The sequence below is a fragment of the Mus caroli genome, chromosome 1 (genome assembly GCF_900094665.2).
Source record: "Mus caroli chromosome 1, CAROLI_EIJ_v1.1, whole genome shotgun sequence".
In the NCBI taxonomy this organism is placed as follows: Eukaryota; Metazoa; Chordata; class Mammalia; order Rodentia; family Muridae; genus Mus; species Mus caroli.
In genome coordinates this window covers 57,277,476-57,295,553 of record NC_034570.1, presented here as the reverse complement: position 1 = coordinate 57,295,553, position 18,078 = coordinate 57,277,476, and the positions used below count along the sequence as shown (strand labels likewise).

General features: G+C 42.8%; 1 protein-coding gene across 4 annotated transcripts in view; it reads right to left on the bottom strand.

Moving 5' to 3' along the window:
* Positions 1-6,021, bottom strand: part of Zdbf2 (zinc finger DBF-type containing 2) — a 40,899-nt gene extending 34,878 nt beyond the window's left edge. For 2 of the 4 annotated variants that reach the window (XM_021173318.2, XM_021173295.2), the window contains exons 1-3: positions 5,787-6,021; positions 4,002-4,086; positions 1,192-1,244 (exon numbers count right to left, since the gene is read on the bottom strand). The gene's annotated coding sequence lies outside the window, so the exon portion shown is untranslated. The remainder of the gene's footprint in view (positions 1-1,191; positions 1,245-4,001; positions 4,087-5,786) is intronic. The other 2 variants (XM_021173312.2, XM_021173303.2) reach the window with 1 other exon arrangement.
* Positions 6,022-18,078: the final 12,057 nt, after the last annotated feature.

The following is an 18,078-nucleotide window of genomic DNA, read 5'->3' as shown; positions in this document are numbered from 1 at the left end:
TCTCTCTCTCTCTCTCTCTCTCTCTCTCTCTCTCTCTCTCTCTCTCTCTCTCTCTCTCTCTCCCTCCCTCCCTCCCTCTCTCAGCTATATATACATAGTTGCAGCTAGTGTAGTTGTTGGTTTGTTAAAAGCTGTAAATAGAATTTCAAATAATCTTTTCATGTTTTAATCTAATTATTTAAATATTTGTCTGTTGGAAAATATATAACAGAATCATTTAATGTGCTGTATTTAGAGGGAAAAGTAGAAATGGTCTTCCTGTATTCTGCTGGCTACCTCTTTCAGCCCCTCCCTCATCCTCAGCTTCTTGAGCAGGGGGATTACAGGCTTGTGCGACTAAGCCCAGGTCTGTGACATTAGTACTACAATAAGCAAGAGTATTTGGCAATGTAAAAGATTTAACTATTAAAACCAATGATAAAAATGAAATTACATCCTCAAAACTAATAAAATGTGACTAGGAAAGCTTTATCAAGCTGACAGTGCATTGCCATCGCTCCTTGCCTATTATTACTCTGCACTGAGAACCTTTGCCTTTCTGATTTCCACACTTAGAAATAAATCAATTAAACCAGCACCTGAAATAATATATGTGACAATTTAACACTGCATCTTTTTCCTCATTAATTTGCCTCATTTATTAATTGGAAACCAGAGAATAAGACAAAGCTCACAGTTATATTTATACATAAGACAGTTTTTAGGCTAAGTAAATCTTAGAACATAAAACTAAACTTTGAAAATGATAACAACGAATGTTTCAACCACTTCTTGACTATCCGACTGAAACCTTCTCTGGATGAAAGGCAGAGTGAGTGCTAGCGCTCCAGCCTGTAAGCTGCAAAGGTACTGCCGCCTGCTGTCTCTGTCTTCATCCACAGGGAGTTACGAACACAGCAGAAGCACAGCGCTGAAAGTTGCTTCATTTCACATTCCAGGACCTCACCTAAAACTTCCCAAATCCAATCCCCCTGTGGTAGGAAGACAGCATATACATATTGCAGAATTAAAATAATCAAGCTGATTCTAAGTTGACCTAATTTTTATGAACTAATAAAGTTTTAATTATTAAAAGGATTTATCCAGAGTCTAGAATTATACTGCTTTGCATAAGTCAGTAGGTCTTTTTCTATTTTTTAAAATTCTATTAGAACCTGACTGGCAACTTGTTTTTAAAGTAATGAGCCCTACCTTGAGCAGAAAAGGGCAAGTATCTCATCATCTGCATTAGTCTTGACAAGCATCTGTAAATTAAAATAAAACAACTTTTTAGACAATAATTCTCACATCGATAGCTGACTATACAAGCAACCCCTAGTCATACTGTCATTTTAAAAGTAACACAATTATTTCCAGTAACAGAAGAAAATATTAAATCTTGAACACAAAGCACTTACATACTACCATTCATTGACTATCACAACATAACCTCCCTAATAAGTGTTGTAGCGAATGTCTGCGGGCCCAGCAAACCCCCATGCCCTTGGAGCTCTGGCCTCCAGGAACAACAGCTGTAAAAGAAGATGAGGCACACCCGTGCCTCAGCACAGTAGGAGAAACAAAAACTGCCTAAAACCAAAATATGCTTCTGGAGAAATCTCAAAGGAAAATACACATGTGAAACCAAGTTTGGGTACAGGACCCAACTCTCAGCTACCATATTAGTTTTATCGAAAAATACTATCACGTTTTATTTTCCATCTGTATCAGTGAAGAATTAAGCAAAGTGATCGAGTTTTTAAATTTCTTATAATTATGGGTCAGGCGTTGGCCTGTGCCCAGGACCACTTGTAAAGAAAAATGCCAACACTTAGTTTCAAAAGAACCGATAGGACCATTTCTTACTCAAAGTATATGTTATCAGGTACCTGCCTGGTACAGAAACTCTGTCCTAGGAGCTTTAAGACAAACACAAGGTCTCCTGCCACCAAGGAGTGTAAAATGGAACTGGAAAATCAATGCCCAAGTGTGAAGTGGTATCTGAGAACTGACTAAATAAAAATAGTAAGCATGAGGCAGAGAGTAAAGCGGGTGGGAGAGCCCTTGCCTAGCGGGCAGGCGGCCTGGACTAGAGCCACTGCTGCCAATAATAAAAATGTAAGAATGACTTTAACTATCAACATCAGCTTGGAAATCCAATGGCCAGGGGCAGGAATGCCGGTATAGGGTTTTGTTTTTCGTTTTTGTTTTTTTTGTTTTTTTGTTTTTTGGGGTTTTTTTTGTTTGTTTTTGTTTTTTACCAAATTTTGGAAATGAGTAGAATTTCTTACAATAACGTTAGGAAAACATAGTCCAAGTAGCAAACAAAAGAGGTATAAAAAAATAAAAGGTACTAAATAAGTACATTTGAAGACAGTAAATTAGTAACTTCTGCTGAATCAAAGGCTTGATTTGAGAATTTAAGGGGCAGCAAAACAGAAAAAGTAGGTTGGGGTTTGACATGACAATATTTCAAAAGCCAACCAAAAAAAGAATTTAGAGTAGGAATTTCTTTACAAGAGGTATATTAGTGATTTTTTTAAAAAATTATAAAAGAACAATTCACATTAGTTTTCACTTTAATGACCATTTTAATACAAAAGACATTTCGTTACACAATTGTAAAAACACGTAAGTAAAGAATATAAACTGCAATTCTTTCTTACCATTTGTCACACAGCTCAGAAAGGAAATGATATTGGACATTCTATGCGATCATCCTCTGCTTTTGTTTAAATACACGTGATAAGCACCTTTCCACACCGTTACATATAATTCCAAAATGGAATATTTAAAGGCTGTTTAGTGTTTCAGTTTATTTGTGCAAGACAAAAATCTCTCTTTATCCAACAAAATAAAAGCAAGTAGTTGGTAGCCAATAATTTAAAAAATACTTACATATATAATCATAATATTTTAATTTAAAATGTATAATATATATCAATTGAAAATTAGGTTAGGTTTGTTTTGTTTTGTTTTGTTTTTTGCTTGGATGTTTGAAGAGGTTTTGTCGGTTTCTTTCTTTCTTTCTGTGGACAAATTAACGTATTCAAGACATATTTTTCCCCCAGATTCTATGATTCACTCTCAGAAAGTCTCCCGTTCACTGCTGTAGAACAGGACAAGAGCCTAAGTCCATTTTCAAATCCAAGAGCAGAATTATGATTGTTTTCCATTTTTCCCAATCTCTTACAGACGTCATACCCAGTTATACATTTTGAAAGAAAAGCCTTTTTTTGTCCAAAACACTCCATTTATTTTCTATAAGAATTCTAATACTATTTGTTAATGACAATGTTCACACTCCTCATTTCACTGGTTTTTGTAACATCTAAAAATGTACAAGCCAATCTAGGGCAGTGAATAGAGATATATGAATTACCTAGAAGGCTTCTGCTTTTTTAAAAATATTTTTTATTAGGTATTTTCCTTTTTTTTTTTTAATCTTTTTCAGGCACTAAGGACAGAACCCAGCGCCTTGCATACTAGACAAGTGCTCTACCACTGAGCTAAATTCCCAACCCCTAAAAAATTTTTCTTGCACATCTGTGCAAGAGATAAACCAATAATATTGTTGAATGGTTTGGAATTATATTGTCTTTCAACTGACTATGTCATTCTAATGAAAGCTAGCAAAATTCGGAATCCTCATAGGAAATATTTCTCAACTGCCTGACAAAAGACATCAACTTAATAAAAAAAAATAATAAGTAAGAAAAGTCAATAGAAGGATATGTTTTTACATAAAACTCTCAAGGCTGGTTGAGGTGGTGCACACCTACAATCCCTGCATTTGGAAAACTGACACAAGAGGCTCATGAATTCATAGGCTGCCTGGACCTAAAAAAATACATTAAAAAGTTAAACTACAACAAACAAAACCCCGAAATCTAAATTACCTGTCTACCAGTAGGAAATATGAGAAGCAATCATAATCATAACAATGGCCAAGCCATATGTTTAAAAAGACCATTTTAATTCAGTGTCAGTTCCTTCATATAACACTATCAACTAATTTTCACCTTTGCTTTTTTTTTTCCTTTTGGGTTATCCATGCTATGCTGGTTTCCCGATGGCGACAAGCATCCTGGACACTTCCATTGGGTCCTAATAAAATAATAATAGCTAACCGTGAGCACTTAATCTAAGCCAGGCATGCTGTCAACTGCTTCAAATGCATTATCTTATCAAAAGATAGGAGGCAACCCGAGGTTTAGAATAAGGAAGGATATTGTTCCAGGTCTCACACCAAACACAGGGTGGCCGGTCAAACTCAGCAAATGGTGCTTCCGTTCCTTAACATCTAACATCTAGACATTTTTAATAGAAATAATTTATAATAATTTTTAGAAAAAAATGTTTTAATATTAGGTGACAGCAAATAATTAGCAACCAAATTTGGTACACTATACAATTATCACTACTCTGAAAACAAAAAAGGATAAAATTAACATTTAGTTTAATTTCATCATTTATACCTTTTGAGTGTTGAAAGTACTTTGGTGACTTTAAGGTTATTTAGCATGAGACCATAGGAAGCAATAACATTTTTATATTACAACCCAATGCTCGAGAGTGCGCGCGTACCCACACATGCACACACACACACACACACACACACACACACACACACGCAGTTTTTAAAGGTTTCACAAAACAATACCCTAGCTGTATACATTCTGGCATTTTCTGTTATCTTAATTCATTTTTTAATGTTAGTCATGAATAACTACATCAGTCTCTCAATTGACCAACCGGAATGAAAAACAGTGCCCCAAATTATTAGGAAGAGTAAACAATATGTTATAGAAACCGGTTGCTACCCTGATTTCAGCTTTCTTCCAGCCAATGGGCTGGCTACTGCAGTGATACGTAATCAAATATCCAACGAGTTTCTAGCTAGCATTTTACGCTTTGGTTTCAGACCATACAGAAAAAAAAGTCCTCGATGTATTAAGTGAAAAGAACGAAAAATAAACACCCACGCTTATGTAAAACACTCATATGAAGCAAGTACATGAACGTATACATTCTCAAAAAGAAGGGGCTGATAATCTGAAATTGTTAATGGACTCTCTTCAGTGGATGCGATTTGCTACGGGCTTTCTCCGTGCCCCTCGCCGCCCCTCGAAGCATATAACTGCAGCAAAAACAAATACACGTATTTTTTAAAAACAGTATCATTTGGGGACGAAAACCGTTTTTAGTGCCTTGCGACCTGCATCTTTTCCTTTTCTTTCCCGAGCTACCCATAACTGTCGTCAGAAAACCGTAGAACCTGGAAAGGGCCTTCTTGGGAGCAAGTAAAGACGACGATGGCGTCTCTGACCAGCTCTACACAACTGTTGCACGACGGCAGCAAAGCGATCGGTAACACGCACACACTCACACGACCCAGCATCGACGGTCCCCAGCAAAACTTCGCGGCGGGGAAGGCCCGGGACCGAGCGCGCAGGCAACACGGTGAAGGGGGTGTGTGGACAGGTGGCGCCGAATGCCTCGCGCGNCNCNNNCCGCCCGCCGCCCGCCGCCCGCCGCCCGCCGCCCGCCGCCCGCCGCCCGCCGCCCGCCGCCCGCCGCCCGCCGCCCGCCGCCCGCCCTGGCCTCTCCCGCGTCCCTGCCGCCACCGGGGCTCACCTCCTCCCTCCGCCGTGCCCCGCAGCCGCCCCGGGGCTGCGCGCCTTGGGGCCGCCCGAGTCCGTCGCGGCGAGCGCGGGAGCCCGGACGAGCAGTCCACGCTGCCCCCGGGCAGGAAGCGGGTTTCCCGGCCCGCACACCGCCACTGCCCGGCCCGCCACAGCACTCACCTCCGTGGATGCCGCCTGCTCTCCTTCCGGGCCGCTGCGGGCCGCGGCCGGCCTGGGCGCGCTGCCCGCCGCTTGGGTTCCGCCGCGCCGCGAGGACCCCCGAAACGTCCCGAAGCCGCCGGGCCCCGGGCCACGCCCGCCCGGAACGGATGAGCGGAGCTGAGCGGAGCGCGTGTCGCTCGACGCGGGCTCCGAGTCGCGACTGGGCTCGGGCTGGCACGGGCTGGCCAAGGCACCGCAGCCCCACTGCAGCTCTGACGTCAGCGAAGGTGCGAACACTGGGCCCCTTCTGACGCACGGCCCGGCGCCGCCCCCGGCCCCCGCGCCAGCCCCCGCCGCTGCGAGCCCCTTCCTCCCGCTCTTAAAGCGCACACTTCCTGCAGGCGCCGCCCCACGCGCCCCCCGCCCGAATCAGAGCTTGGGGTTTGGGGCTTGGGACCGGGACCCAGAGCCAAGCTTCAGCTTTTGGTGAAGTTAAGTCCCAAGTGACCAGATGAAAAATGGCTCGCGAAGCAACATGTGAATTCCGGCAAGGAGAATGGCGTTCAAGGGGTTAAAGAAGAGCTTGGTTGCCCAGAGTCTGCAGTGAGGTGCCTCAACCAAAAGCTGTTTTTCAAAGACCCGTTTGCTCAGGGCTAGACACTGTTTTAAGGTTGCTATCTCGTTCTGCGGTTCTGCGTTTCACTGCTGAAGAGTAACTGTAAAATGAATCCAATGAGCCCCCTTTAACAAAAGGGGAGACCCGGGTTCCTTTAAAGAGACAAGGTATTCAGACTTCTAATAAGCACAAGAAAGGGTTACGAAAATTAACAAATATCGGTTTGCCCTCAAGTACATCCACTGCCCTGTCTTCTACAAAAGCAGTAGTGAGCAAAAACCAAGTGCTGTGGGGAGACACAAAGCTAAATCAGTTACTACTGAGTATGTACTAAGAGTCTGTGATGAAGAAAATAATCATTACCTAAAATAAGAACAGCCTCACACACAAATCCTTTTCTTTTGCAGACAGGGTGTTCACTAAGTAGCCTAGGTTGGTCTCAAACTCTTAATTCTCTTGCTTTGCCCTCCTGAGTGCTTAAAGTACAAGTACTGCTCAAGGCTAGGGAGCTATGCTTTATGTAAAAGTATTTTCATGGTGGCTTTAGGAGCTGTTGGCACGGCCTTTCTGGAGACTCATCCCAGCCACTCAACACACAACACACTCCAGCCAAACCCTGATGTATATATTCCCAATCTCTAGATTTCTTGTAAAACACCAAAAATACAAACGTCTTTGAGAGAACTGTTTTACACTTATCAGCCTTAGAATTATCGAAGAAACCCAGTCACGAATTAACCCTTTTCTCCTGACATAACTGTATTTCAGCTAAAGCACACATTTTTTTTAAATCTTCCCACTTCAACATCTCCAAAATCAGAATGCATCTTAAAAACTAGGGGCCTCTGGATTTTGTTGGCCAGATGGCAGTATTGCTACCACATACAAAAGATGTGTGCAGCTGTTTAAAACTGTTCTCGCTTCAAACAAGTAAAAATGCATTGTTTAATGAAACCCGCAACCCTACAAGGAAGGGAAGTATTAGACATCCCGCCATTCAAACTTGAAAACAACTTGCAAGCTTCTGCTAGCTAAAGACAGCTCAAGCGCACAGGAACACACACACACAAACACAAACACACTAAACGTGGAAAAAGATTTCCTGGGGAAAGGGATGACCTTTTTTTTTTTTTTTTTTTTTTTTTTTTTTTTTTTTTTTTTTTTTTTTTTTGAGAAGAGGATTTTTCTAAAACCAAAATCAGTTTCCCCAGCACTTCCGAAATGAGGGTGACAAGATGGGCTAAAATCTATTGCCTTGATGCCAGTCCCCAGTTGCTCAGCAAGAACATTAGTTCTCAGTGCTTTGGGAGACCTGTGGCTTAACAGTGAAAAGACAAGCCCCACTGGGCAAGGTGCCATGTTCCCGCAATCCCCAGCACCCAGAAGGCATGGGGATCTCACATGTGAGGCCAGCCTGAGCTACCCAGCAAGACTTTAACTCAACATACACACACACACACACACACACACACACACACACACACACACACTATAAAGCTAATCCAGTACTAAAACAAAAAGGAAAAAGTCCACCTTGAATATCTCTTTTTTCTTTTTCTTTTTTTTTTTAACTGAGTCAAGCAGCCCACTTATAATCCCTTTTCAACTTTAATCAGAAACACTGAAGAGAGAGAAGATGGCTTGGAGATCACCTGAAGTCACTGCCTTCTACTTAGATCAAGAAAGTGCCAGCGCCAAAATTCGAGGGAGAGGTTGGGCTAGCTGCTTGAATGACTAAGATCTTGTGCATTACTAGCAGTTTAAAACATTTTAACATATCTATAATTTAAATATTATACAGAGATTCAGTATGCATGTGTAGGTATGCCAGGCACGGAGCTCCTACAGCAAAAAGACCAAGTAGAGGCCAGAGACTGAAAGAGCCACGTCTCTTCATCACAGGTCCCAGGGTTTGAACTCAGGTTGTCAGGTTTACATGGCAAGCTGAGTCATCTTACCTATCACCAGCATTTTCATGTCACAGAAGATGAACTTCACAGAAAAATCACAGCAATCAACAGCTGACTCAAAACATGAGTCACAAAAATTAAGGTCTGAATTTGAGAAAGCTTTTTTGGAACATCTTAACCACTTTTACTTCTATTTCTTCTTATATACACTATGTATATATAATGTGCAAAGTCTGGGAGGGTGTTTTACATGTAAGAAAATGAACTATCCCTGTCTTATGGGACACACATAATTTTTCTTCCAATGTCATCCTAACCAACAGTATTAGAAGCAATGCCATTCTGCACCAGACTGCAGCCCATTCAGATCGGATTCCTGTCTACTGGTAATGAGTGATGGGCGAGTTCATTATCAATAAGAGAAGATCAAAAAGTTGTAATTTCCCATTTCCTTTTCAATCCATTATTGAGGTGTGCACACAGCAAAAACTCATCCAAATGACCTTAGTCAACAGGTTTCTTGCATCCCATCTCCTCCCTAGTTTTGGCGGAACAGGATCCTAAGTATATATTCTCTCAGATTGTCTTCCCTTAAATAAAAACAATGTTCATCTCTATCCTAAAATCACTTTCTGGTCCACTTTCTGGTCATTTTAGCTAATGTTAGGCTAACACCTCATGGGGAGAGGCTGTACAGGGGATCTGGAGTTCACTGCTGAATCCTATAGCAATTTAGACCTTCATCGACTTGGGGGTTTAGTATACCCCCAAAATCTATTATCTTGTTCTTTATCATACCTATTTATAAACTTCTATACAATAGCCTGACATTTTAGCACTTTAAAGAATATACTGTAGAAGCCAGTATAGTGACACTTACCTGTAATCCCAACAACACACAAGAGGATGAGGGACCCTCAAGATGGTTCAGTGAGTAAAGACACTTGCTACCAAGTCTGGCAACTGGAGTCCCATCTCCAGAACCCACACTTGGTGGGTAGAGAGAAGGAACTACTGAAAACTGTTCTCTGGTCTTAACACACACACACACACACAATGAAATATTTTTAAAGAGGTTTGGGTGCCAGATGTGGTAATGCACAAGTGCGTTGTCTGCAGCCAGCCTGGCCTACACAGTGAGCAGCATTGGGGGGGGGGAGGGAGATGGTAAAGACCCTAGGTCAGAACAAAAATGTTTAAAAGGGCCGGAGGATTAGCGGTTTGAGGCCATCTTAGGGATGTAGCACAACTTTATTCTCCAAACAAACAAACATATGGAACAAAACCATAAAGACTATATATTGGGGTTGGGAGCACATGTAAATCCACCGTGAGTGCACAAGATCCTGGTTTGATCATGGCACTATGAAAAGTGTATTTGTCATCTTTAAGGGTTAACAATCCACTCACATTACACATCGCATCCAAATCATCAATTTAAAACAGAATGGTTATAAATATGTGCATTCTGGTCCAGTTGTCTCCTGAGAAACATAAAAACATTCCATTTTAAATGGTAGAGAGCGCCATCTGAATGGAGAGAGCGCGGTAATGCTGTCGGAGAAGCTGAGCACTGCAGCCTGCAACCACTATTGCTCAAACCTGTCACTAGCCTGAGTGAGGAGTGATGGTGGCTTTCACAACCCCAAATGGGACAGCCATTTCTATCAGCCACTCTAAGTCTGGGGGTGGAGGTGGGGGTGGGGACACTTGGGAGAGGAGGGGCAGAAAGAATGTGAGAGCCACAGTGTGGGAGATGTGCAGGCAAAAAAAAAAGTCTTCTGTGCTTCACATAGCTGTTGCAATCACGAGCTCACCAAAGCTGTAACAATCCACATAAAACCTGCACAAGATTGGGCCTGTCTATATTTAATCATGGATGGGAGAGGGGTCCAAGAGGCCAGACCCTTCCCTGAGGGACTATCCACAGCTAATGGTTGATGGGGGAGGAGGGTGTCATTTTCTTCAGTGATGTAGTCACTGATGAGTGGCCAAAGCACCAGTAAATTACCTCCTCCCCACGCTCCAGCAAGAAACTCTAATTAAACTCAGTGGGTCACACAGAAAGAAGACATGAAAATAGGAGGGGGCTTGTTGATAAGGGTTTCAACTGGAGAGAAGGGACTGGCAGTGAAAATGACTAAGATTCTTTATATAAATGTAGGAAACCAGTGAACTTTTTTTTTTTTAATTTAAAGGTGATAATGCCCTTTGCTTCATCGCCTGCTCAAACAAAAAAGTTGATGAAGGGAATGGACGGCAGATGGATGACTGTTACAGAGCTATATGATAGGCATACGATAGGCTCTCAGGACAACCAAGTGTAGGAACTATTAGCTTGGATTCTATGGTATGGGTGCAGGGGGGCGAGCCTGCAAGAGTTAAACCCATACCATAGAATCCAAGCTAATAGTTAATGTCTACAAAATCAGAAAATCATCAAATAGTGGTACAAACCTATTTTTACCTAAGCATAAAGATGAACGAACCTCCAGCAGGTAAAACTAACTCTTAGAATGATTCTTTCGCATCTGATATAGATGCGAGTCAAGGCATAGCAAACCAAGATGACTAAATACACCAGATCATGGACAGATCTTTTCCCTTCCCTTTTATAATTTTTTATTCAGAAAGACTGGGTTTCATGTACCTCAAACCGACCTAAAAATTGCTCAAACTTGCAATATAGCATAGGAGACTTCTACCATGATGAACGTCCTTGGTGTGCTGGAGCTCAAAGCCAGCAAGCGCTCTTACAGCATGCGACAGCGAGCACTTCACCAAGTGGGTTTCATCACATCAGCCGCGTGAAAAGTCTGCTCTTCAGGCTTCCCCGCCATTTAAACTTCCCTCACAGGTTTACTTGAGACAGTACAGAATTATTCCTTCTCCCCTGGTTTTGGAGAGCTCATCTCGGCTTTAAAAAAAAAAAAAAAAAAAACAAAACAACTTAGCATGTCCACAGCCTTTCCCTGTGTTTTTAAAACATAATTGTAATAGTAGCTGTGACTTAGTGCATATGTGTGCAGGTGCAGGCGTGCTGCAGCGCTCCGTTCTCTGGGAGCAGGCTTGTGCAATAAGCTGTTTACCTGCTGAGCCATCTAGCAAGTCCCCTTATCTGTCTTCAAATGTGCGGTTTCTCCGGTGCCAGTGTTCGGACTGCACAACAGTGAAGAAACAAGATGCAGAAGCTCGGGTGGTTTGGTCCTGGGTTTGGTTTTTTTATGTTTTGTTATATTTTGTTTTGAATTGGCAAAGATTTATCTTTTTCTGTTTCCAGTCTTTTAAAGTAGTCACAGATTTGCTTACAATAAAGCTGATTTCGAGAACACATAAAAATTAAACACAAACAGTGAGATTAAATCTAGCAATCAAGGATGATGAGGAACACAAGACACAAAAAACCTGAGTGCCTGGGGTCAGAGAGAGGTGGAAGCGCGCACACACACACACACACACACACACACGTACCACACTGTACAGTGGGGTTTGTGGATTCGTTTTCCTACTCATTACTCAAAAAACAATCCGCACAGACCTAAGCTGTCTTTATACACAAATAATATCCATTTAAATTAATTACATTTTCTACAATATAATGCAATTATAAGGCCACAATATTCCCTTTTGACAAATCCCTGAAAGAAGTGATTTAATATCGATGTTACTCATTCTTTTCAAATATAAATTGTTTTAACCTAACTAAGGTTACAGATAATTTTTAAATACAAACATCATGACTAGTATATTTAAGGTACTTGTATTTATATCTAATATCCAAAGAAAATGTACTGCCAAATGCTTAGCCGCCATCCGACATGCTTACTGATGGATCCCATAGATATAATTATAGGTCATGGTTTTAGCGTCTGTTCTTTCTTCTTACTAAATTAGGAGCGCTGTATTTACAGAAAGGGTAAGCACAAGTGGCCTGGGCACCGGAGGATCACGATGGCTCTTCAGTTAGCTGTCAGCGCGCAATATAAATCCTTGCTATGTGAGCAAGTTGGATCCAATTCTTCATCAAAGGTACTGTGCTCATGGAGGCTGGAGGCTGTCATATGCTCCGCGTCATATGAATCCGCATCCGCAGTCCAAAGGCCAGAGGAAAGGGGATCAGCAGGGACAGAAGACAAACCTTCAGAAATGCTGTGCAGAAAAGGCCGCCTTTCTGCCTAACAGGTCTCTCTCTCGCTGAAAGCAGCAGTATGCATTACGTTTTTAAAAATGAACTCCTGAGCCGTGAGACTGTGCTGTGAATGCGCAACAATCTGAGTTTGATCCTCAGAACCACAATAGAAGTATAGGGCACACAACAATAAATTAAATAAATTGATAAATTAATTTATTAATAAATTAATGAAATGGAACTGTAAGAAAGAGGCTGGGGGTAATATTTTCTGACTTACTTGAACAATTCTAAAAACAATGTGACCTTTTTTCTTTGAGAGGCTTTCAGCTTCTTTCCTCCTCTCTGAGTTCCACTCCCTTTCCTGTGGAGCACGTCTCATCGGAAGCACCGTGCCTCTGGCCAAGGTAGGTAGTCTGGCACACCAAGCACTCATGAAGTGACACCGTCTGAGCTCCTGCTGTATTTTTTTTCCACATCACCATTACATGCAGAACCTGAGGCTGGAAAGCAATTGCAGTTTCCATGCTAACGGTCTGCGTCCTACACAGGAGCCAGCAGATTCTCCAGCAGGGCAGCCGAGGCTGAGGCCGCTCTCCAGAGCAGCTCAGAACAGAGCTTCCTGCAGGCTCGTGTTCACTGTGGCTCCATCTCAGCAGCATCCCAGACCTCTCATCTTGAATGTCTTTCTTAGAACATACTAGAGGGCCCCCCAATTCTTTTTCAGAGGCTGAGAAGTTCACAGATTCTACATCTCTGTAGGCTCCGGGGTAGCAAGATGCTACAATAGAATTTCAATCAATTCAGAAATTATCTTTCCTTTGTCATTTTCCCTCCCTGCTTCTTTTATAATTCCCAAGAACACCTTTGGGGCAGAGGGAGGTGGATCTCTATGAGTTTGAGGTGTACATGGTAAGTACTACATGGAAGCAGCTAGAACTACAGAGTGAACCCTTTTCAAACAAAACAAACAAAATTCAGACTATTATTCAAAACTCAACCTCAAATAGATTTCTGTATTCTCCAATTCTGCTGTCTCCAACAGGAATTGCCCTTGCTCAGCAGTCAGCAGATTAGAGAGGATGCCCCGCTTGGTGGAAACCCTCCTTGTTCACTATTCCCGTGGAAACCTTGTTTGCTCTTCCTGCCACTGACTCTAAGCCCACAGCCCTTCCTTCCATCCCTCACTCAGGGCAGCAGCAGCAATGTTTGTAGCCAAATATCACTCAAAGAGTACGAAGCTTGCTGTCACGCTCTGCCAGGATGAGTTTCTGGTAGCAGGTGGCTGGGCAGAAGCAACTGGAAGCAGCTGATTGCCTCCTAGGCACTGCAAAAGAGAGCTAATCGGTCTGTGTAGATATAAGCTGTTATAAGGAAAACATCAAGATTGATTTTATTTTCCATAGCCTGTATTCCTAAAATGTTTATCAGTGGCATTCAAATATCATGATGTATAAAGAACATTAGAAAATTCCATACCCATACTGTCAAACACCAAAAATGCAGTAGTGTTGATTTTCTTTGGTTCCCTGCTAAGGAGGTTGAGCTCCTGCCTAGGGAGCGCTGCACCAATGCTTTCCCATGGAGTTTGGCCTTGGTTCATATTTTATTCCGTTTTTACTATATTTATTTGTTCATGTGTGCCAAGGCCAAAGTGTGCCTTGACATACATATACTGCAGTATGAATGTGCCACTGTGTGTGCATGCCACAGCACATGTGCAACAACCAGTGCGTACCACTGCATGACTGTGCCACTGAACGTGCATGCCGGGATGCAAATGCAAATGTGCCAGTGTATGGCATGATATGTACATTCTACAACATATGTGTGCTGCAACATGTATGTGTCCTAGCATGTGCACTATGCTCTGTGTGTGTGTGTGTGTGTGTGTGCCCCACAAAGGGAATGTGGCATGCCATGAGTGCAGAGATCAGGGGACTATCTGTAGGAGTTGGTTTTCTCCTTCTACTGGGTCCTGAGGATCAAACTGCAGACTCCAAGCTGAGCCCTCCTAGTTCCTATATTTCTGATGAAGCTGAAGCTTGAGTAATCACTGTACGTACACACACACACACACACACACACACACTCACACTCACACACACACGCGCGTGCGGCTGTTAACTAATTTCACAAATTTAATTCCAACATGCCTGCCTTTGCTATGCAAAACAACCTTCCCTAATCACAGCTCCCAATCACCTCTTTTAGTTAGGTATCTCCCGGTCAGGAAAGTACTACAAAGATCAAGGTAAGACAGCTGAGGGTCCACCTTATAGCCCGGAGGCTACTAAAACTAGCCAGCCCTTTGTATTTGTTTGCGGGTGTGCTCGCCTTTGTACAGCTTACCTTGCTTCAGCACTTCCAGTCACGTCTCTGAGAGGCTCCGAGCCTCCTTTCTGGAGAACTAGGAGCGGGGTAAGGGGGTGGGGATAAAATACTGCCTTCCCAGCAATAATTTTCATAACTATTTATATTATCGTGTGTGTGTGCACACGTGTGCATATGTGTTCATGTACCACAGCACACTGTATCATGACACGTGTGTGCATGGTGTGTGTGTAGATCAGAATACAGCTTGCAGTAGTTGCAGGGATGAAACTCAGGCCATCTTGCCAGCCCACTGTATACATTCTTCATTATTCTTGTTATTATATGTTTAGTCTATTTATTTAGTGTGTGCGCGCACATGTTCTCAAGCATATGCACCATGCCCCAAAGTGGAGGTCAGAGAATAATATGTGGAATTCAGTTCTTCCCTTCCACCTTGCAGATCAGGGGATGGAACTCCCATCCTTTAGCTTAGCAGGAAGTGCCTTCACCCCACGCCACATCTACAGCCCTATTGAAATGTGGAGGACTCGGATGCAGCTCATTAGTGGATATATAAGGTCGGACCAGGGTCGGGTTGGTGGCTGCCCAGGAATAATACAATAAGGCTGTATTTTGTTAGAACTAATAGGGCATCCACTGAGCAGTATCGCTGTAGCCAGAGACAGTCAGCGAGTCCACAGTGCGAAGCATTTGCCCGCTCTAGTTCCTAGCACAGCAACCACTATCTGAGAGCACACTGGTGACACTGTGCCCTACTTTCCCAGCCCCAATTGATCATCAACTAGGAGCTGAGTGCCCCACACACTGCAGCTTGGAGTACTTCGAAGAGCATGGAAGCAGGATTTCCCTGTGCACTGCACAGTCCGGACACAGTATCTCCTCAAGTTTTGCACAGGAGTCCCACATGCAAATGCCACAGAAACCCCCCAAAAGACTACAAGACAGTACCTGGCAAAGCACACTGCAGAGGGTTCCAGATGATAAAACCAGAGCTGGAAGGCTACCCCGGAGAAGACGGAGAATATTAATAGGATGCCCACAAAACTCAATAAAGTGCTTGCCTGAGAAAGCCGCATGCCACCAGGGAAATTTCCTGTAGCCAGTACACCTGATAATAGTTCTGGATGCCTCCTTGTGAGACATTTACTAAAATAGGCTCGGAATGATAAATATGCAGCTTTTGCAAGAACAGAAGTTTCTTTCTCTAGAGCCGAAGGTCACTGATGTTATCAGTGAAGACTGAAGACTGAAGCCGCTGCCACCCTAACTCTGTGCTTCCCCACCTACCCTCTGTGGGAGGTGAGAACGGCCTTAGATAAACTGCAGCACACAGGCAGCAGCCCTACTTGCCCCTTGCTGACCTTAGGGCTGAGGGCTGTTCTCCTTTATCCTCTCTTCTAAATATGAGTCATTTAATCTACAGACATAGGGCATATATATGTATATGTAATTAAGTATATAAACTTGAATATGAATTGGGTTCCTATATAATACACAGAATCACCAAACATAAGACAAGGAGAATCAGATGAAAAGAAGCATTTTGCTCAAATTAAAAATGAATTGTAGCACAATACAAAAGAGTCACCATTCTGTTATTATGTTTAATAATGCCAAAGTTCCATCTTAATTTGTCAGCCTCATTTTGGCCCTGACTAATCAAATGCACTGTTTTACACAGGACTTCCCTCAGAATCAGATTTTCAGGTACACTGGGAAATCCCCTAGCTTTGTTTCCTTGCAGTAAGTTGGTGCAAGTGCTTTTAAGTCCCAAGGAATACAGCACATTTGCCCCTTACTAGCTACACAGCTGCGGATGGTCTGTTGAGCTCCCCCTAAAAGGTTTGAGTGTTCTGTCTGTAGCAGTCTTTAAACTCACTCAGTGGCCGAAAGACAGTTTCCTCCCCTGTAAAATTTTGTGTGGCTTCCAAATGATGCATGGCAACTATAGAAAAGCGTTTCTGCAGTTCTGATGTACCCACTCAAGAACAACGCTTATGCTTCCTACAGCAACCTGACAAGATTGTCCACACCAAAATGGGCATTTATAAAGCCGGGCTTCAAGTGGCTCAAGCAGGTGTGTATCTTTCCTCTGATGAACAAAACACACCCACTGTGTTACTTTTCTAACAAGAAATGGCACAACTCCTCACTGGGTGATCCTATCAGATCTAAGTATGTGAGGCACTGGCAGCACTTCACTGGCATTGAGACACTTTGTTTCCAAACAGGTCCAGGCTTCTTAGAATCATTCCATGGCCCTCCAAGTCTGCCTTCCACGGTAAGAGAACTTCTAAGCTATACTAGCAATAAATTGGTCCTGAATGCCTGAGAAAGCCAATATACTCCTCCAAAATCTGCACACTGAAACCAAGTCTTGAGCTTCCAAACCTTCAAAAAAACATACTGATTGCCCAGCAGTGGTGGCACATGCCTTTAATCCCACCATTTGGGAGGCAGAGGCAGGCAGATTTCTGAGTTTGAGCCTGGTCTACAGAGTGAGTTCCAGGACAGTCATGGCTATACAGAGAAACCCTGTCTCAAACAAAAACAAACAGAAAACCCGTACTGATTTATTTTACATGGAAATCGTATGTCCGTTTTCTTGCTAGAAAACATTTAAGCAGTCACTACAAAAACTCAAATGTGAATTTGGGAAAAGCTCTTACAAATGTATGCTTTCTGAGGTATTTTTGTTTGTTCAATTGTTTTGTTTTGAATTTTTTAGGATTTATAAGTTATTTTCGTTTGTTTGGAGTGGATTTTTTTGAGAAATTTTGAAAAATGAACAAAAGGGTATAATTTAAAAAAAAAAGTGAGACTAGGGGCTAAGAAGAATTCTTGGCGGTGGTGGCGGTGGCGGCAGTGGTGGCGATGGCGGCAGAGGCGGCAGCGGCGGCCCTGGTGGAATGCCCTATGACCTCTGTGGGCACCTGCATGCACATGATGCACATAAATCCAGGTAGGTGCACGTACGTACACATAATTAATAAAAATCAAAAAGCCGTTTGGATGTACACTACACACCAAAGTTAGTATCTGTTTCCAAATAATTGTAAGGTCACTTTTTGCCCGTTAGCGACATCAGCAAGACCTACTAGGAAAATCACGGTGGTGTCTCAGGCCCGAAGGTCAAGTCTGCCCTCATGTAGCTAGCGACAGGCTGCAGAGGTCCTGCATTCAGAGGACTGTCTACCAAGCCTCTTGGCAAAGCTCCTGTGCTTAGCTTCCCAGCATCCCTCTCAGTTCTGTGTTCGCCACTCCATCTCTCCTCTCCTGTGTCGGCTTCTGGGATTCTCAAAGGTGCTGAAAGGAGGC